At 50.2% G+C, this 19,537-nt stretch overlaps 1 pseudogene; it reads right to left on the reverse strand.

The window, feature by feature from the left end:
* Positions 1-17,696: 17,696 nt before the first annotated feature.
* On the reverse strand, positions 17,697-17,935 carry LOC139267588 (U2 spliceosomal RNA; annotated as a pseudogene).
* Positions 17,936-19,537: the final 1,602 nt, after the last annotated feature.

Below are 19,537 nucleotides of genomic sequence, written 5' to 3' on the forward strand. Positions count from 1 at the left end.
CTCGGACCCCTGTAGCTGTCCCCCGCTCTCTCTGTGTGAGCGGCTGCTGTACAATTGTTCCCAGGGATGAAGCGTGCCATCCTGACTTGGACCCTGGTGCTCCCATCCGCCCCCTGGTGGACAATCGATGCCGGCTCGGGGTAGACAGACCTCTGCTGGGAACCCCTGAGAACCTGGACCTCGGGAACTCCCAACGCTCCCTGGTCCCGCCCCCTTCCTCCCTCATCCCCAGGGCCACATGTGGGGGAGTGGAGGCCCTGCTCCCAACAGGAACTGTGGGATCCCTGCCCTATCCTGGGTCTGATTTGTGGGGACACAGAATTTACAGCACAGAAAGAGGCCACTCGGCCCATTACTCTCAAGTTGGTGCAGCCCTTCAGCTGGAGCTGTCTGCCCTTTCTCCACATCCTTTTATATTTATATGTTCAAACACAGCCAATGTTGTGCACAGGAAGATTCCACAGCAATGGGCCGGTGAACTGTTTGATTCGGGTATAGACTGAGGGAGGAATGTTGTCCAGGACACTGGGAGAAATCCCTGCTCCGGGTCACACAGTCCCATTGGATGGTTAACCGTCACCTGGGCAGGTGGACAGAACGTCAACTGACCATCCAGTCCAGAGGACAGGACATCCCATAATGCTCAGGCCAGGACTGGGGTTTGACCCCACGACTTTCTGTCCTATTGGGAATAGTTTCAGTGACACAAGTAAATCCCCACAATCGCCTGTTAATTATTGTCTGATCCTCAATCGCTCACTTCCAACCCTCGATCTCATTAATAGGACTGTGTGAAGGGAATCAGTTCCCAACAATACACTTCCTTTCAACAAACAAAACCAGCAGCCCAGCAAGCTCAGAGCTCAACATTCCTCTCAATTCAAATCTGTTCCAGTAACCAACCCTTTCATAAAGTCGTATTACGGCCCTGATTAAACCTGTCAGACTCTTAATTACACCCGGACTTCCACACACCAGGCAATTAACCAGATGGGCTGTACAGTTCTAGTTATTAGAATGAAGATTATTTTAATACAAGGATCAGCCAGGGAGTGAACTCCCAGAGGCCACACTGACTGATGGTGTAGCTGAATGGGATCGCACTGTGTAATTGTGAAAGTGGCCTCTCCTTATAGTGAAGCCCAGCCCTTCAGTGCTGCAGGGAGAGGGTGTGAGAGATGGACAGGAAGCAGGGAGCCAATCACAGGGATATTCATTACTGTCCGCACCCTTCCCTTAATTACACTGTGTGAAGAGAGCTCATTCTGATTGAGCCACTATTTCCACTGAGTCTGATCAACCTGTTATCACCATTACACCTCTCAGTCTGTCCCTTGAGCTGCATTATAGTTACCAGTTCCTCAGTTCCCTGCATGCTCACGATCATCCCAGTGGTCCGCTGCCGTGTCGTGATGCACGTCATCTGATGACTGACCAGGTCACCTTCCTTGACTGCAGCCGTGTTCCCACTCGTTTTTACTGAGTCTTTGCCTCAGTTTCCCTGCACATTCACGATCGACCCAGTGGTCTGACGGGTTTGTGGAGCACAATTTCTGATGACTGACCGGGCCACCCTTCTCCTACTACTACCGGCTGCTGTTCGTGGTCTGTGAGCTCATGTTCCTGCATTTTCTCTTGTGTTGTTTCCATGGCTACCTGCCACTCATTGAATCCTTCCTTTGATCCATCGATGATCTACCTTCTTTGAGCATGCATTTAGCACTTCGGTAACTGGTCTATTGTCTATAGTCTAGCGCTATCATGGACCTCACTGTGTCTCATTATAGTTCTTACATAGTCGGTATCGGTGTTTACATTTCTACAAAGGATTAGTCAGTATTGGTGTTTACATTTCGACAAAGGATTCTTACAGCTGTATCATTTCTATTGTGTTGGGGTTTCTCTTCTGATCACAGTTTGTGTGGTTTTACATTTACACAAAAGGTTTCTTACAGGGGTTTCTCATTGTTTAGCACAGATTAACGTTAAACATTCTAAACAGGAGTATCCAGGAGTTCTTACAGATTACAGGAAATCAGTATTTACATCTTTTGTGTTTTACGTTAAGCATGTTATACAGAATGTTTAAAAAGGTGAATCACAGAGTTCAATTGCCTGGGCCTTACATTGGGCGCTTTATACAGATATTTTCTTTTGAAAGTTATTACTGATTTTCAAAAGTGAGGTTTTCAAGCCCGACATAATTTGTGCACAGAAAGCACCCAAAAACAACAATGTGATAATGATCAGATAATCTGATGTTTAATGATGTTGGTTGACGGGTACTTATTGGCCAGGACACAGGGGAGAACTCTCCTGCTCTTCTTTGAAATAGTGCTGTAGGATCTTTTCCCTCCACCTGAGAGGGCAGATGGGCCCTCAGTTTAACATCTCATCCGAAAGATGTCATTTCTATGTGCAGTACTCCCTCAGTACTGCCGCTCCGACAGTGCAGCACTTCCCCAGTACTGCCACTCCAACAGTGCGGCACTCCCTCAGTACTGCCCCGCCGACAGTGCAGCCCTCCCTCAGTACTGCCCCTCCGACAGTGCAGCGTTCCCTCAGTACTGCCCTTCCGACAGTGCAGCCCTCCCCAGTACTGCCCCTCCGACAGTGCAGCCCTCCCTCAGTATTGCCCCTCCGACAATGCAGCACTCCATCAGTACTGCCGCTCCGACAGTGCAGCACTCCCTCTGTACTGCCATTCCGACAGTGCAGCATTCGCTTAGTACTGCCACTCCGACAGTGCAGCATTCCCTCAGTACTGCCAGTCCAACAATGCAGCAGTCCCTCAGTACTGCCCCTCCGACAGTGCAGCTCTCCCTCAGTACTGCCCTTCCAACAGTGCAGCTCTCCCTCAGTACTGCCATTCCGACAGTGCAGAACCCCCTCAGTACTGCCACTCCAACAATGCAGCAGTCCCTCAGTACTGCCGCTCCAACAATGCAGCGCTCCCTCAGTACTGACCCTCCGACAGTGCAATGCTCCCTCAGTACTGCCCCTCCGACAGTGCAGTGTTCCTTCAGTACTGCCCCTCCGACAATGCAGCACTTCCTCAGTGCTGCACTGGGAGTGTTAACCTGGATTATTGAATTAAGTCTCTGGTGTGGGACTTGAACGCATGACTTTCTGACTCAGAGGCGATAGTGCTGCCCACTGCACCAAGCTGACACTGATCCAGTACTTGATCAGGTGACTCTGTTCAATGGTATATTTCGGAAATAAACAATCTGCGTGACTTTCTGTAACTAAAGCGGTTTCAGTGTTTAACAGGAGATCTGCTCTCCTTCTCAATGCAGCAGCACATTGTAGGAAGGGCCCATTAAGTGAGATTTTGTTGAGACATTGAGAGCCGGATCGATGGCCTCACACATGGTCAGTGTCAGAGAATGTGGGGAGGACAGTGAAAGATAATCTGCAGTTATCATCATTTTAGGCTAACTGGGTTTTGCAACATTGAATTCACGGGCAGATCGAACGATTAAACTTCAATTTGTGTTAATTAGTGTCACAGATTACATGTCGCGGGATGTGGTTTATCTTCGGTTCAACACGAGGGAAATGACCCTGGACTTGGAGGGAAGCAGAAATCGGTGAATATCAGTGAGTGATTATGGCCCAATCTGGGTAATTATAGATTCTGGCAGTGATTTATATCGGGAGCGTAGGTCCTCGTTTATTGCAAAGCACAGACTCACTTTAGCTGGAAGTTCTTTATCTTTATTTTCAAAAGTAGGAAAATCATGCTAAATATTTATAAATCACTGGTTAGGCCCCAGCTGGAGCATTGTGTCCAATTCTGGGCACCACACTTTAGGAAGGATGTTAAGGCCTTGGAGAGGGTGCAGAGGGGATTTACTGGAATGGTCCCAGGGATGTGGGACTTCAGTTATGTGGAGAGACTGGAGAAGCTGGGATTGTTCATCTTAGAGCAGAGAGATTAAACAGTATTTTGATAGAGGTATTCAAAATCAGAAAGGGTTTTGATCGAGTAGATAGAGAGAAGCTGTTCCCAGTGACAGGAGGTTCAGTAACCAGAGGACACAGACTGAAAATAATTGGCAAAAGTACGAGTGGGGGAGAAAATAAGAATTTATTTTTACGCAATGATTTGTTAAGATCTGGAATGCACTGCCTGAAAAGGAGGTGGAAGCGGATTCAATACTGTGCAGCGTCGAGAATCCGGAGTTCCGGAATCCGGAATGTTCCAGAATCCAGACCGATCGGTGGTAGGATTGTCCGGAATCTGTAAAATGTTCTGGAATACGGTTCCGACGAACCTGCCGACCTCGGGCCTCGCTTCGCCGCCTCTTGTGTCACCCTGCTCGCCTCAGTGCCGCTGCCCTTACCGCGGGGCCTCCTCGCCGGCCCGACGACGACCTCCTTGTCGGGGCCCCGCCCGACAACATCCTCAGAGGGGCTGGCCCGACGATGACCTCACCCGCGGGGCCGGCCCAACGCTGACCTCACCCGTGGGCCCGGCCCGACGATGATCTTACCCGCGGGGCCGGCCCAACGATGACCTCACCAGTGGGGCCGGTCCGACGATGACCTCACCCGCGGGGCCGGCCCGCAATGACATCACCAGTGGGGCCGGCCCGACGATGACCTCACCAGTGGGGCCAGCCCGACGATGACCTCACCAGTGGGGCCGGCCCGACGATGACCTCACCAGTGGGGCCGGCCCGACGATGACCTCACCAGTGGGGCCGGCCCAACGATGACCTCACCCGCGGAGCCGGACCACGGATGACCTCACCAGTGGGGCCGGACCACGGATGACCTCACCAGTGGGGCCGGCCCAACGATGACCTCACCAGTGGGGCCGGCCCGCGATGAGCTCACCAGTGGGGCCGGCCCAATGATGACCTCACCAGTGGGGCCGGCCCGACACGAACAGCTCCTCGGCAGCTAACCCCGCCCCCCACTTTCTGACATTCTGAGATCCGGAAATGCCCGAATCTGGGCTCGGATGTTTCCAGATTTGTGACGCCCGAAAGCAAACCGCAAGTCCGGAATAGCCCGGAATCAGGAACGGCCTTGGTCCCGAGGGTTCTGGATTTTAGGCGCTGCACGTGTAGTAACTTTCAGAAGGGAATTGGTTCAATACGTGAAAATGAATAATTTGCAGGGCGATAGGGAAGGAGCGGGGAGTGGGACTAATTGGATCACTCAAAGAGCCGGCACAGGCCCGATGGGCCGAATGGCCTCCATCTGAGCTGTGAGATTCTGAGATTCACTGCCTGCTGCCCTCCAGTCGTTGGGATAAAGCAGTTATTCTCACTCACTCTCCCACTCATCATTCTCTGGGTCATTCCCAGTTCAGGGGGATGGGTTTGGGTGAGAGGAATATAAATGCTTGAAACAGACTGTGTTTTGCTGGCAGTGATCGAGCAACTGTCGGAACCGTCAGTGTGGGGAGATCGTTATTGCTGCCGCTGGGTTTCTGTTATTGATCACTGCAGAAAAACACCAATAAAATAGCAGCTTTGGGAATCAATCTGCAGGAACACTGGCCGTGGCTGGACAGAGATTGTGTCGGTGCTGGGTTCAGTTTGTGTCAGAAGTTCGCCCACTTTCTAGGACATCCGCACTCCCACACTCCCCCAATGTTTCACACTCCCCCAATGTTTCACACTCCCCCAATGTTTCACACTCCCCCAATGTTTCACCCCCCCAATGTTTCACACTCCCCCAATGTTTCACCCCCCCAATGTTTCACACTCCCCCAATGTTTCACACTCCCCCAATGTTTCACATTCCCCCAATGTTTCACACTCCCCAAATGTTTCACCCCCCCCAATGTTTCACCCCCCCAATGTTTCACACTCCCCCAATGTTTCACCCCCCCAATGTTTCACACTCCCCCAATGTTTCACCCCCCCCAATGTTTCACACTCCCCCAATGTTTCCCACTCACCCAATGTTTCCCACTCCCCCAATGTTTCACACTCCCCCAATGTTTCACACTCCCCCAATGTTTCACACTCCCCCAATGTTTCCCACTCACCCAATGTTTCCTACTCCCCCAATGTTTCACACTCCCCTAATGTTTCACTCCGAGGGAGTGCCAAACAAGAGAAGAGTTTCACCATCACACACTCACTGAAACTGAAATATGGCACCTCCGAAAGTGCAGCAATCCCTTCAGTACTGCCCCTCTGACAATGCAGCGCGCTCTCAGTAGTGCATCTCTGACATTGCAGCCTCCCTCAATACTGCCCTCCGACAGTGCGGCGCTCCCTGATTACTGCCCTCCAACAGTACAGAGCTCCCTCAATACTGCCCTCCGACAGGACAGCGCTCCCTCAGTACTGTCCCTCCGAAAGTGAAGAACTTCCTCAGTACTGCCCCTTCGACAAGGCAGGGTTCCCTCGGTACTGCCCCTCCGACAAGGCAGTGTTCCCTCTGTACTGCACTGGGAGTGTCAGACTGGATTTCTCACTCATGTTTCCGGTGTGGGACTTGAACCCTCGACCTGGGGACCCAGAGGCGAGGGTGTTTATGATAATTACAGTGGGGAAGACCTGTTGTCACCATCCTAAGGTTTGGGAGACCGACCACAGATACTTGGCCACAAAACACTGTAATTGCTCCAATCCCACATTTCAGTTCAGTGAAATTCGAGTCTGATTGTGGCAGAATCCCAGTCCATTCATAATATGGAGCCTGATCAATCAGCCCAGCGCTCCTGGATAAGATCGAACACTCAGTCACTGGGAAACAGGCCTGGAATTAATCTTTAATTGGCGATGCTGACAGAATGTGGTCTGATAATAAAAGCCTGGGGCCATTCACTGGCCACAGAGAGGAAGTTGAGAGTGTTTGAGGAATCGGAGGCTGTTGGTGAACTTACAGATACTTCGTCACAAGACCCTGAGTGATGGCGCTCAATGATCGGGGTCAGAGGGCATCCAGCAGACACCCTGCCTCATTGAAACCCCTGCCGAGTCTTGAATCACGTTTAATCCCATTTTACAGGAGCATCGGCTGATTAAAATAACCCGAGGGTTTTGCTCTCTGAGTGAGACCTGACGATCAGTGACCCAGCTATCTGTGGGCCCAGTATTAGTGAGGACTGACTATCAGTGAGACCCAGCTATCTGTGGGCCCAGTATTAGTGAGGCCTGACTATCAGTGAGACCCAGCTATCTGTGGGCCCAGTAATTGTGAGGACTGACTATCAGTGAGACCCAGCTATCTGTGGGCCCAATATTAGTGATGAATGACTATCAGTGAGACCCAGCTATCTGTGGGCCCAGTATTGGTGAGGACTGACTATCAGTGAGACCCAGCTATCTGTGGGGCCCGGTATTAGTAGCCCATTAAGGCACAGCAAGTTCCCACAAACAGCAATGTGATGTTCCATTCTCAATATAGAACATGATCAATCAGCCCAGCGCTCCAGTATCAGACTAATGGGGCAACAACTGAGGGATTTGCTCGGCCACTTCAGAGGACAGTGACGAGTCAACCACATTGGTGTGGGACTGGAGTCACATAGGCCCAGACCGGGTAAGGAGGGCAGGTTTCCTGACCAGATTATCTGTTTTAGTGATGTTGGTTGAGGAATAAATATTGGCCAGGACACCGGTTAGAACTCTCTTGCTCTTCTTCGGGCGTCGAATTTGTGACGCCTGAAAGCAAACCGCAAGTCCGGAATAGCCCGGAATCAGGAACGGCCTTGGTCCCGAGGGTTCTGGATTTTAGGCGCTGCACGTGTAGTAACTTTCAGAAGGGAATTGGTTCAATACGTGAAAATGAATAATTTGCAGGGCGATAGGGAAGGAGCGGGGAGTGGGACTAATTGGATCACTCAAAGAGCCGGCACAGGCCCGATGGGCCGAATGGCCTCCATCTGAGCTGTGAGATTCTGAGATTCACTGCCTGCTGCCCTCCAGTCATTGGGATAAAGCAGTTATTCTCACTCACTCTCCCACTCATCATTCTCTGGGTCATTTCCAGTTCAGGGGGATGGGTTTGGGTGAGAGGAATATAAATGCTTGAAACAGACTGTGTTTTGCTGGCAGTGATCGAGCAACTGTTGGAACCGTCAGTGTGGGGAGATCGTTATTGCTGCCGCTGGGTTTCTGTTATTGATCACTGCAGAAAAACACCAACAAAATAGCAGCTTTGGGAATCAATCTGCAGGAACACTGGCCGTGGCTGGACAGGGAGTGTGTCGGTGCTGGGTTCAGTTTGTGTCAGAAGTTCGCCCACTTTCTAGGATATCCGCACTCCCACACTCCCCCAATGTTTCACACTCCCCCAATGTTTCACACTCCCCCAATGTTTCACCCCCCCCAATGTTTCACTCTCACCCAATGTTTCCCACTCCCCCAATGTTTCACACTCCCCCAATGTTTCACACTCCCCCAATGTTTCACCCCCCCCAATGTTTCACACTCCCCCAATGTTTCACACTCCCCCAATGTTTCACACTCCCCCAATGTTTCACACTCCCCCAATGTTTCACCCCCCCCCAATGTTTCACACTCCCCCAATGTTTCACACTCCCCCAATGTTCCACACTCCCCCAATGTTTCACACTCCCCCAATGTTTCACACTCCCCCAATGTTCCACACTCCCCCAATGTTTCACACTCCCCCAATGTTTCACCCCCCCCAATGTTTCACACTCCCCCAATGTTCCACACTCCATCAATGTTTCACCCCCCCAATGTTCCACACTCCCCCAATGTTCCACACTCCCCCAATGTTTCCCACTCCCCCAATGTTTCACACTCCCCAAATGTTTCACCCCCCCAATGTTTCACACTCCCCCAATGTTTCACCCCCCCAATGTTTCACCCCCCCAATGTTTCACACTCCCCCAATGTTTCACCCCCCCAATGTTTCACACTCCCCCAATGTTTCACCACCCCAATGTTTCACACTCCCCAAATGTTTCACCCCCCCAATGTTTCACACTCCCCCAATGTTTCACACTCCCCCAATGTTTCACACTCCCCCAATGTTTCACCCCCCCAATGTTTCACCCCCCCAATGTTTCACACTCCCCCAATGTTTCACCCCCCCAATGTTTCACACTCCCCCAATGTTTCCCACTCCCTCAATGTTTCACACTCCCTCAATGTTTCACACTCCCCCAATGTTTCACACTCCCCCAATGTTTCACACTCCCCCAATGTTTCACACTCCCCCAATGTTTCACACTCCCCCAATGTTTCACACTCCCCCAATGTTTCACACTCCCCCAATGTTTCCCACTCCCCCAATGTTTCACACTCCCCTAATGTTTCACTCCGAGGGAGTGGCAAACAAGAGAAGAGTTTCACCGTCACACACTCACTGAAACTGAAATATGGCACCTCCGAAAGTGCAGCAATCCCTTCAGTACTGCCCCTCTGACAATGCAGCGCGCTCTCAGTAGTGCATCTCTGACATTGCAGCCTCCCTCAATACTGCCCTCCGACAGTGCGGCGCTCCCTGATTACTGCCCTCCAACAGTACAGAGCTCCCTCAATACTGCCCTCCGACAGGACAGCGCTCCCTCAGTACTGTCCCTCCGAAAGTGAAGAACTTCCTCAGTACTGCCCCTTCGACAAGGCAGGGTTCCCTCGGTACTGCCCCTCCGACAAGGCAGTGTTGTCACCATCCTAAGGTTTGGGAGACCGACCACAGATACTTGGCCACAAAACACTGTAATTGCTCCAATCCCACATTTCAGTTCAGTGAAATTCGAGTCTGATTGTGGCAGAATCCCAGTCCATTCATAATATGGAGCCTGATCAATCAGCCCAGCGCTCCTGGATAAGATCGAACACTCAGTCACTGGGAAACAGGCCTGGAATTAATCTTTAATTGGCGATGCTGACAGAATGTGGTCTGATAATAAAAGCCTGGGGCCATTCACTGGCCACAGAGAGGAAGTTGAGAGTGTTTGAGGAATCGGAGGCTGTTGGTGAACTTACAGATACTTCGTCACAAGACCCTGAGTGATGGCACTCAATGATCGGGGTCAGAGGGCATCCAGCAGACACCCTGCCTCATTGAAACCCCTGCCGAGTCTTGAATCACGTTTAATCCCATTTTACAGGAGCATCGGCTGATTAAAATAACCCGAGGGTTTTGCTCTCTGAGTGAGACCTGACGATCAGTGACCCAGCTATCTGTGGGCCCAGTATTAGTGAGGACTGACTATCAGTGAGACCCAGCTATCTGTGGGCCCAATATTAGTGAGGACTGACTATCAGTGAGACCCAGCTATCTGTGGGCCCAGTATTAGTAATGAATGACTATCAGTGAGACCCAGCTATCTGTGGGGCCCGGTATTAGTAGCCCATTAATGCACAGCAAGTTCCCACAAACAGCAATGTGATGTTCCATTCTCAATATAGAACATGATCAATCAGCCCAGCGCTCCAGTATCAGACTAATGGGGCAACAACTGAGGGATTTGCTCGGCCACTTCAGAGGACAGTGACGAGTCAACCACATTGGAGTGGGACTGGAGTCACATATAGGCCCAGACCGGGTAAGGAGGGCAGGTTTCCTGACCAGATTATCTGTTTTAGTGATGTTGGTTGAGGAATAAATATTGGCCAGGACACCGGTTAGAACTCTCTTGCTCTTCTTCGGGCGTCGAATTTGTGACGCCCGAAAGCAAACCGCAAGTCCGGAATAGCCCGGAATCAGGAACGGCCTTGGTCCCGAGGGTTCTGGATTTTAGGCGCTGCACGTGTAGTAACTTTCAGAAGGGAATTGGTTCAATACGTGAAAATGAATAATTTGCAGGGCGATAGGGAAGGAGCGGGGAGTGGGACTAATTGGATCACTCAAAGAGCCGGCACAGGCCCGATGGGCCGAATGGCCTCCATCTGAGCTGTGAGATTCTGAGATTCACTGCCTGCTGCCCTCCAGTCATTGGGATAAAGCAGTTATTCTCACTCACTCTCCCACTCATCATTCTCTGGGTCATTTCCAGTTCAGGGGGATGGGTTTGGGTGAGAGGAATATAAATGCTTGAAACAGACTGTGTTTTGCTGGCAGTGATCGAGCACCTGTCGGAACCGTCAGTGTGGGGAGATCGTTATTGCTGCCACTGGGTTTCTGTTATTGATCACTGCAGAAAAACACCAACAAAATAGCAGCTTTGGGAATCAATCTGCAGGAACACTGGCCGTGGCTGGACAGGGAGTGTGTCGGTGCTGGGTTCAGTTTGTGTCAGAAGTTCGCCCACTTTCTAGGATATCCGCACTCCCACACTCCCCCAATGTTTCACACTCCCCCAATGTTTCACACTCCCCCAATGTTTCACACTCCCCAAATGTTTCACCCCCCCAATGTTTCACACTCCCCCAATGTTTCACCCCCCCAATGTTTCACACTCCCCCAATGTTTCACCCCCCTCAATGTTTCACACTCCCCCAATGTTTCACCCCCCCAATGTTTCACACTCCCCCAATGTTTCACACTCCCCCAATGTTTCACCCCCCCAATGTTTCACACTCCCCCAATGTTTCACCACCCCAATGTTTCACACTCCCCCAATGTTTCCCACTCACCCAATGTTTCCCACTCCCTCAATGTTTCACACTCCCCCAATGTTTCACCCCCTCAATGTTTCACACTCCCCCAATGTTTCCCACTCACCCAATGTTTCCCACTCCCCCAATGTTTCACACTCCCCTAATGTTTCACTCCGAGGGAGTGCCAAACAAGAGAAGAGTTTCACCGTCACACACTCACTGAAACTGAAATATGGCACCTCCGAAAGTGCAGCAATCCCTTCAGTACTGCCCCTCTGACAATGCAGCGCGCTCTCAGTAGTGCATCTCTGACATTGCAGCCTCCCTCAATACTGCCCTCCGACAGTGCGGCGCTCCCTGATTACTGCCCTCCAACAGTACAGAGCTCCCTCAATACTGCCCTCCGACAGGACAGCGCTCCCTCTGTACTGTCCCTCCGAAAGTGAAGAACTTCCTCAGTACTGCCCCTTCGACAAGGCAGGGTTCCCTCGGTACTGCCCCTCCGACAAGGCAGTGTTCCCTCTGTACTGCACTGGGAGTGTCAGACTGGATTTCTCACTCATGTTTCCGGTGTGGGACTTGAACCCTCGACCTGGGGACCCAGAGGCGAGGGTGTTTATGATAATTACAGTGGGGAAGACCTGTTGTCACCATCCTAAGGTTTGGGAGACCGACCACAGATACTTGGCCACAAAACACTGTAATTGCTCCAATCCCACATTTCAGTTCAGTGAAATTCGAGTCTGATTGTGGCAGAATCCCAGTCCATTCATAATATGGAGCCTGATCAATCAGCCCAGCGCTCCTGGATAAGATCGAACACTCAGTCACTGGGAAACAGGCCTGGAATTAATCTTTAATTGGTGATGCTGACAGAATGTGGTCTGATAATAAAAGCCTGGGGCCATTCACTGGCCACAGAGAGGAAGTTGAGAGTGTTTGAGGAATCGGAGGCTGTTGGTGAACTTACAGATACTTCGTCACAAGACCCTGAGTGATGGCACTCAATGATCGGGGTCAGAGGGCATCCAGCAGACACCCTGCCTCATTGAAACCCCTGCCGAGTCTTGAATCACGTTTAATCCCATTTTACAGGAGCATCGGCTGATTAAAATAACCCGAGGGTTTTGCTCTCTGAGTGAGGCCTGACTATCAGTGAGACCCAGCTATCTGTGGGCCCAGTATTAGTGAGGACTGACTATCAGTGAGACCCAGATATCTGTGGGCCCAATATTAGTGATGAATGACTATCAGTGAGACCCAGCTATCTGTGGGCCCAGTAATTGTGAGGACTGACTATCAGTGAGACCCAGCTATCTGTGGGGCCCGGTATTAGTAGCCCATTAAGGCACAGCAAGTTCCCACAAACAGCAATGTGATGTTCCATTCTCAATATAGAACATGATCAATCAGCCCAGCGCTCCAGTATCAGACTAATGGGGCAACAACTGAGGGATTTGCTCGGCCACTTCAGAGGACAGTGACGAGTCAACCACATTGGTGTGGGACTGGAGTCACATATGCCCAGACCGGGTAAGGAGGGCAGGTTTCCTGACCAGATTATCTGTTTTAGTGATGTTGGTTGAGGAATAAATATTGGCCAGGACACCGGTTAGAACTCTCTTGCTCTTCTTCGAATTATGCTATTGCATCTTCTACGTTCTCCGGAGAGGGCAGACGCGGTCGCTGTTTAACGTATCATCCGAAAGTGTAGCCCTCCATCATTACTGCACCACCAAATGTGCAGCTTGCCCTCAATGGCCCATCAATCTTCCCTCAATGACCCATCAATCTTCTCTCAATGACCCATCAATCTTCTCTCAATGACCCATCAATCTTCTCTCAATGACCCATCAATGTTCTCTCAATGACCCATCAATGTTCTCTCAATGACCATCAATCTTCCCTCAATGGCCATCAATCTTCTCCCAGTGACCTATCAATCTTCTCTCAGTGACTCATCAAACTGTTCAGCGAGCTGGAAATCAGCCTGGGAAGGAGCTTGGTTTCCACCTGTTGATTCAGGAGTGGGACGGCCCATGAGTAGATCACCTTCATTAATAATTTAAAGCTTCTACCAAGAATAATGACCATGATGATATAATTACATGAATTCGATGAGGGGATAATGTAGTTTATGGATTTCAGTGCGATCTATAAAAAGCTCAGGGTAACAGATTCTGCCCCTGAAGACATTATTGTATAAATTAGTCAACTTAGCCCTCAGTGAATTCAGATCGTTACTTGAATTTAATGAAGCTGTTCAGTTTCAGCGCTGGGATTTTCTCTAACAAGGTTTAAATGTTATTTTTTTTAATTTGTGAAAATCTTTGATTCTCATTCAACATAAATATTCTTGGATTTTGCTCATAACAGTCGCTGTTCTCTGTAATCCCAAATTCCCGTGTTTCCCAATCGCAGATGAACGGGAATTTGGGATTACAGAGAACAGGTTTACTGATCAATGGCCCATCAGACAGAGACAAAGAGCTCATGGGAGTTGGTTCCATTTCTTTCATTCATTCGGGGGATGTGGTCATCGGTGGCATGGCTGGCATTTATTGCCCATCCCCAGTTGCCCTGAGAAGGTGGGGGTGGGCCGGCTTCTTGATCCGCTGGGAGCGGGTTTGGTACAAACTGAGTGTCTCGCTCGGCCACTTCAGAGGGTCATTAATAGTCAACCACGTTGGTGTGGGACTAGAGTCACATATAGGTCAGAGGACGTGAAAAATAAAATAAGAGGGCCAAAGAGAGGGTCTGAGAATAGAATGGTAGCCAACATAAACAGTTATACAAAAGTCTCTATAGGCATATAAATAGTAAATGGGTAGTAAGAGGAGGGGTGGGGCCAATTCGGGACCAAAAAGGTGACCTATGCATGGAGGCAGAGAGTATGTATGGCTGAGGTACTAATTGAGTACTTTGCATCTGTCTTCTCCAAGGAAGAGGATGCTGCCATAGACGGAGTGAAGGAGGAGGTAGAGGAGATACTGGATGGGCTAGAAATTGATAAAGAAGAGGTACTTGAACAGCTGATTGTACTTAAAGTAGATAAATCACCAGGATAAGATGGGATGCATCCTAGGATGCTGAGGGAATTTAAGGCCGAGATCGTGGAGGTACTGACCATAGTATTCCAATCCTCTATAGATGCCGGGGTGGTGCCAGAGGACTGGAGAATTGTAAATGTTACATCATTGTTCAAAAAACTAGTGTAAAGATAAACCCAGCAACTATAAACTGGTCAGTTTAACCTCGGTAGTGGGGAAGCTTATAGAAACAGTGATCAGGGACAAAATTAATAGTCACTTGGACAAGTGTGGATTAGTAAAGGAAAGGCAGCACAGATTTGTTAAATGCAAATCGTGTTTAACCAACTTGTGGAGTTTTTTGATGAGGTAACAGAGAGGGTTGATAAGGGCAATGCGGTTGAGGTGGTGTACATGGACTTCCAAAAGGTGTTTGATAAATTGCCACATCATAGGTTTACCAGTGAAGTTAAAGCCCATGGAATAAAAGGGACAGTTGCAGCATGGATACGGAATGGGCTCAGTGACAGGAAACAGAGAGTCGCGGTGAATGGTTGTTTTTCAGACTGGAGGAAGGTACACAGTGGTGTTCCCCAGGGGTCAGTACTCGGACCACTGCTTTTCTTGATATATATTAATGACTTGGACGTTGGTGTACAGGGCACAATTTCAAAACTTGCAGATGACACAAAACTTGGAAGTATAGTGAACAGTGAGGGGGAGAGTGATAGATTTGAGGAAGACATAGCCAGACTGGTAAAATGGGTGGACACGTAGCAGGTGAAATTTAACGCAGAAACTCATGAAGTTTAGGTACAATCCAAAAGGGGGTGCAGGAACAGAGAGACCTGGGTATATGTGTGCATAAATCATTGAAGATGGCTGGGCAGTTTGAGAAAGCAGTTAAAAAGGCTTGTGGGATCCTGGGCTGCATAAATAGAGGTATCGTGTACAAAAGTGTGGAAATTACGATGACCCTGTATAAAACACTGGTTCGGCCCCAACTGGAGACTGTGTCCAATTCTGGGCACCACACTTTAGGAAGGATGTGAAGGCCTTCGAGAGGGTGTAGAGAAGATTCCTGAGAATGATTCCAGGAATGAGGGACTTCAGTTACGTGGGTCGATGGAGAAGCTGGGGTTGTTCTCCTATGAGCAGAGAAGATTGAGAGGAGATTTGATGGAGCTGTACAAAACCATGAGGGGTCTGGACAGAGTACATAGAGAGAAACTGTTCCCATTGACAGAAGGGTCGAGAACTAGAGGACACATATTTAAGGTGATTGGCAAAAGAATCAAAGGCCATCAATGTTTTTTTTTATTACACAGCGAGTGGTTGGGTTCTGGAATGCATTGTCTGAAAGGGTGGTGGAGACAGACTCAATCTTATCTTTCAAAAGGGAGTTGGGAGTGTATCTGAAGGGAACAATAATTGCAGGGCTACGGGGAAAGGGCGGGGGAGGGGAACTAGCTGAGAGCCAGAATGCACTGAATGGGCCGAATGGCCTTCTGTGCTGTAACCATTCTATGATTCTCTGATTCTGTGATAGGCCCAGACCGGGTAAGGACGGCAAGTTTCCTTCCCTAAAGGACATTAATGAACCAGTTGGGTTTTTCCACAATCCCACAGCTTCATGGTCAACTTTTCTGATCCCAGATTTTTATTGAGTCCATATTCCAGGCTGACACTCCCAGTGCAATACTGAGTCAGAGACAGGCCATTCAGTGGAGAAGTTAGGAAACACTGCTTCATGCAAAGGGTGGTAGAAGTTGTGGAACTCTCCCACAAAAAGCGGTAGTTGCTCGCTCAATTAATAATGTTCAATCTGAGTCAATAGATTTTTGCTATACCAGAGTATTAAGGGATATGGAGCCAAGGCAGGTAAATTGGGTTAGGATACAGATCAGCCATGATCTCATTGAAAACCAGAGCAGGTTGGAGGGGCTGAATGACTTCCTACTGTTCCTGTGTTCCTATGACAGAACACTGCACTGTCAGAGATACCGTCTTTCAGTTGAGATGTGAAACCGAGATCCCGTCTGACCTCCCAGGTAAATGTAAAAGATCCCATGGGACTATTTGGGAGAAGAGAATGGAGGTTCTCCCTGGTGTCCTGGGCCAATATTTATCTCCAAACCAATATCAGTAAAACAGATTATCTGGTCACTATCACATTGCTGTTTGTGGGAGCTTGCTGTGCACAATTGCAACTGCATTTCCTACATTACAACAGTGGCTGCAGTCCAGAAATACGTCATTGGCTGTGAAGCACTTTGGGACGTCCTGAGGTGGTGAAAGGCGCTATAGAAATGCAAGGTATTTTTTTCTCAGCTGAACATGTTGGTCATTTCTCCCAAACTCTCCCTGTTGTGATTTCAGGCTCTGAGTCCTGAGCAGGGCCAGAAATTGGCGATTGGAAGCTCTAGTGAAAGGTTTGAGAGAAATCCTCAGAGAGTGCAGCGCTGATCTGAAGGTCAAACATTCCCGGCATTGCACACACTTTATTCATTATTTATATCTGGGCCTGACGTCGCCTGTTTAAATGTTAATAAAGTGAAATTGTTTCCACTTGACTTTCCAATCATTTCACTTTGCTCATCCTTGGACTGATTGTTTAGTAATTTGCAGAGTGGGACATTTCCTACTGCCCCAGTACTCGGGACGGACCCAACATTTCCAAATGTCTCTCTCGTTGCTCCACAGATTCTCACTCCGCTAATTTCCCTCCTGTTCCCACGGCACTTTGCTTGTTTCATCCTGGAGCTTTGATTTGGTTGGATCTGATCGCAGTGTTGCTCACACTGAACATCCTGGGTCTTGTGTGTGTTCCAAGGTCTGGGCTGTTGTGACTTTCACACTCGCTGTTTTTAGCATTCTAAAGGGACTGGATAATGTCGACCGTGATCAGCTGTGTCACCTTGTCCAGAACAGTAGACCCAGAGGAAACAGACTGCGCTTGAAGGGCAAATTCAAAACTAATCTGGGGAAATAATATTTCAGTGAGTGTGGTCAGTCTATGGAACAGGCTCCCTAGCGAGACAGTGGGAGCAGTTAGTATTTTTTTTTTAAATTCGTAGCCAATCGTTCCAATTCTTTGTCAAATCACAAACGCCAGAGGTCACCTTGCACACGCCAAGGATCACTCTGCGCCAATGCTCTTAGCCAAAAGGCCTAGAGCCACTGCACCGTTCCTGGAAGTACTGCAATACCAAGTTCGTGCCATGGAGGTGGATGGGTCAGGTCCCCCACACACCTCCGTGGAGGTGGATGGGTCAAGCCACCCCACCCACCTCCTGTTTCCAAAAAAGCAAGCATATACCTTCCTGATCCAGGGAGAACCACCCGGAGGTCATGGTGGCTACTCCCCTGTCAGGTCAGTTACGCATGATCTTAGCCAAAAGGCCGAGAAGCGATGGGAGCAGTTAGTATTGATTCATTCAAAGGCAAATGAGATAGACTTCCCCCAGAAAATCACATTGTGTGCTCCAGTATCTGAGTAATTTGGGACGTGCTTTGTGGTGGGTGTAGCGAGCTCGGGGGGGAACAGGTGACTTTGGGCCTATGGTTCCCAAAGCTCTCCACCCCGGGGTTTTCCTTCACCTCATGTCTGGGTCAGTTGTAGACTCATTGATCGAGGTCCATCGCTGTGATTGGTCAATAACTCCATTATCATTGGATCATGTGACTACCAGGATGGTAGACGGTGAACTCGATGGACCCTGGGTCTGTTTAACAAATCCTATGTTCCTGAATCTGGGCCTGAAATTGGTCCCCCCACAATGTAAATTTTTAGCGAGAGACCCATTTCTCCCGGAGGTTCTGTTGTGAACGGCTCAGTTAGACTTGACCTGTGATCAGCGGCACCTGCCTGGCCTCCTGCTCATCCCACTACTTTCATCACCCGCCATTGGCGGCCATGCTTTCAGCTGCCTGGGCCCTAAGCTCTGGAGTTCCCCCCCGAAACCGCTCTTCCTCTCCGCCTCTCTCTCCATCTTTAAGATGCTCCATGAAACCTAATTCCTGGGCCAAGCCTTTGGTCACCTGTCCTAATACCGCCTTATGTGGCTCGATGTCAGATTGTGTCAGATTTACGCTCCTGTGAAGCACCTTGGGACATTTTACTCTGTTAAAGGTGCTATATAATTGCAAGTTGTTGTTGTGGTTGTTGTTGATCACAGTTTTATTGTTGAAAGCCCAGCTCTGGTTCACTAAAGAGTGGCCAGCGTCTGCGGGGAATCAGTGAGGAAGGACCTTGTGATGGGGGGGAGAGGGGCAGACACGCAGATGGTGATAGCGGGGAGAGGGGCAGGGAGCAGGGTGATGGAGGGAGAGGGGTGGGGAGCTGGGTGATGGGGGAGAGGGGCAGGGAGCTGGGTGATGGGGGGAGAGGGGTGGGGAGCTGGGTGATGGGGGAGAGGGGCGGGGAGCTGGGTGATGGGGGGAGAGGGGTGGGGAGCTGGGTGATGGGGGGAGAGGGGTGGGGAGCTGGGTGATGTGGGAGAGGTGCGGGGAGCTAGGTGATGGGGGAGAGGGGTGGGGAGCTGGGTGATGGGGGGAGAGGGGTGGGGAGCTGGGTGATGGGAGGAACGGGACAGGGAGCTGGATGATGGGGGGAGAGGAGCGGATAGCTGGGTGATGGGGGGTGAGGGGTGGGGAGCTGGGTGATGGAGGAGAGGGGCGGGGAGCTGGGTGATGGGGGGTGAGGAGCTGGGTGATGGGGGTGAGGGGTGGGGAGCTGGGTGATGGGGGAAGAGGGGCAGGGAGCTGGGTGATGGGGGGAGAGGGGTGGGGAGCTGGGTGATGGGGGGGAAAAGGGTGGGGAGCAGGGTGATGGGGTTGAGGGGTGGGGAGCTGGGTGATGGGGGAAGAAGGGCAGGGAGCTGGGTGATGGGGGGAGAGGGGTGGGGTGCTGGGTGATCTCAGGGTGCCCTGGTGTTGGGCGCGAGACAGACACGGAGATCAGTGACACCCCCAGACAGTCTGGGACTGTGCTGTCACTGCAGCTAATGGAGGTTC

Source organism: Pristiophorus japonicus, chromosome 7 (genome assembly GCF_044704955.1).
Source record: "Pristiophorus japonicus isolate sPriJap1 chromosome 7, sPriJap1.hap1, whole genome shotgun sequence".
NCBI lineage: Eukaryota > Metazoa > Chordata > Chondrichthyes > Pristiophoridae > Pristiophorus > Pristiophorus japonicus.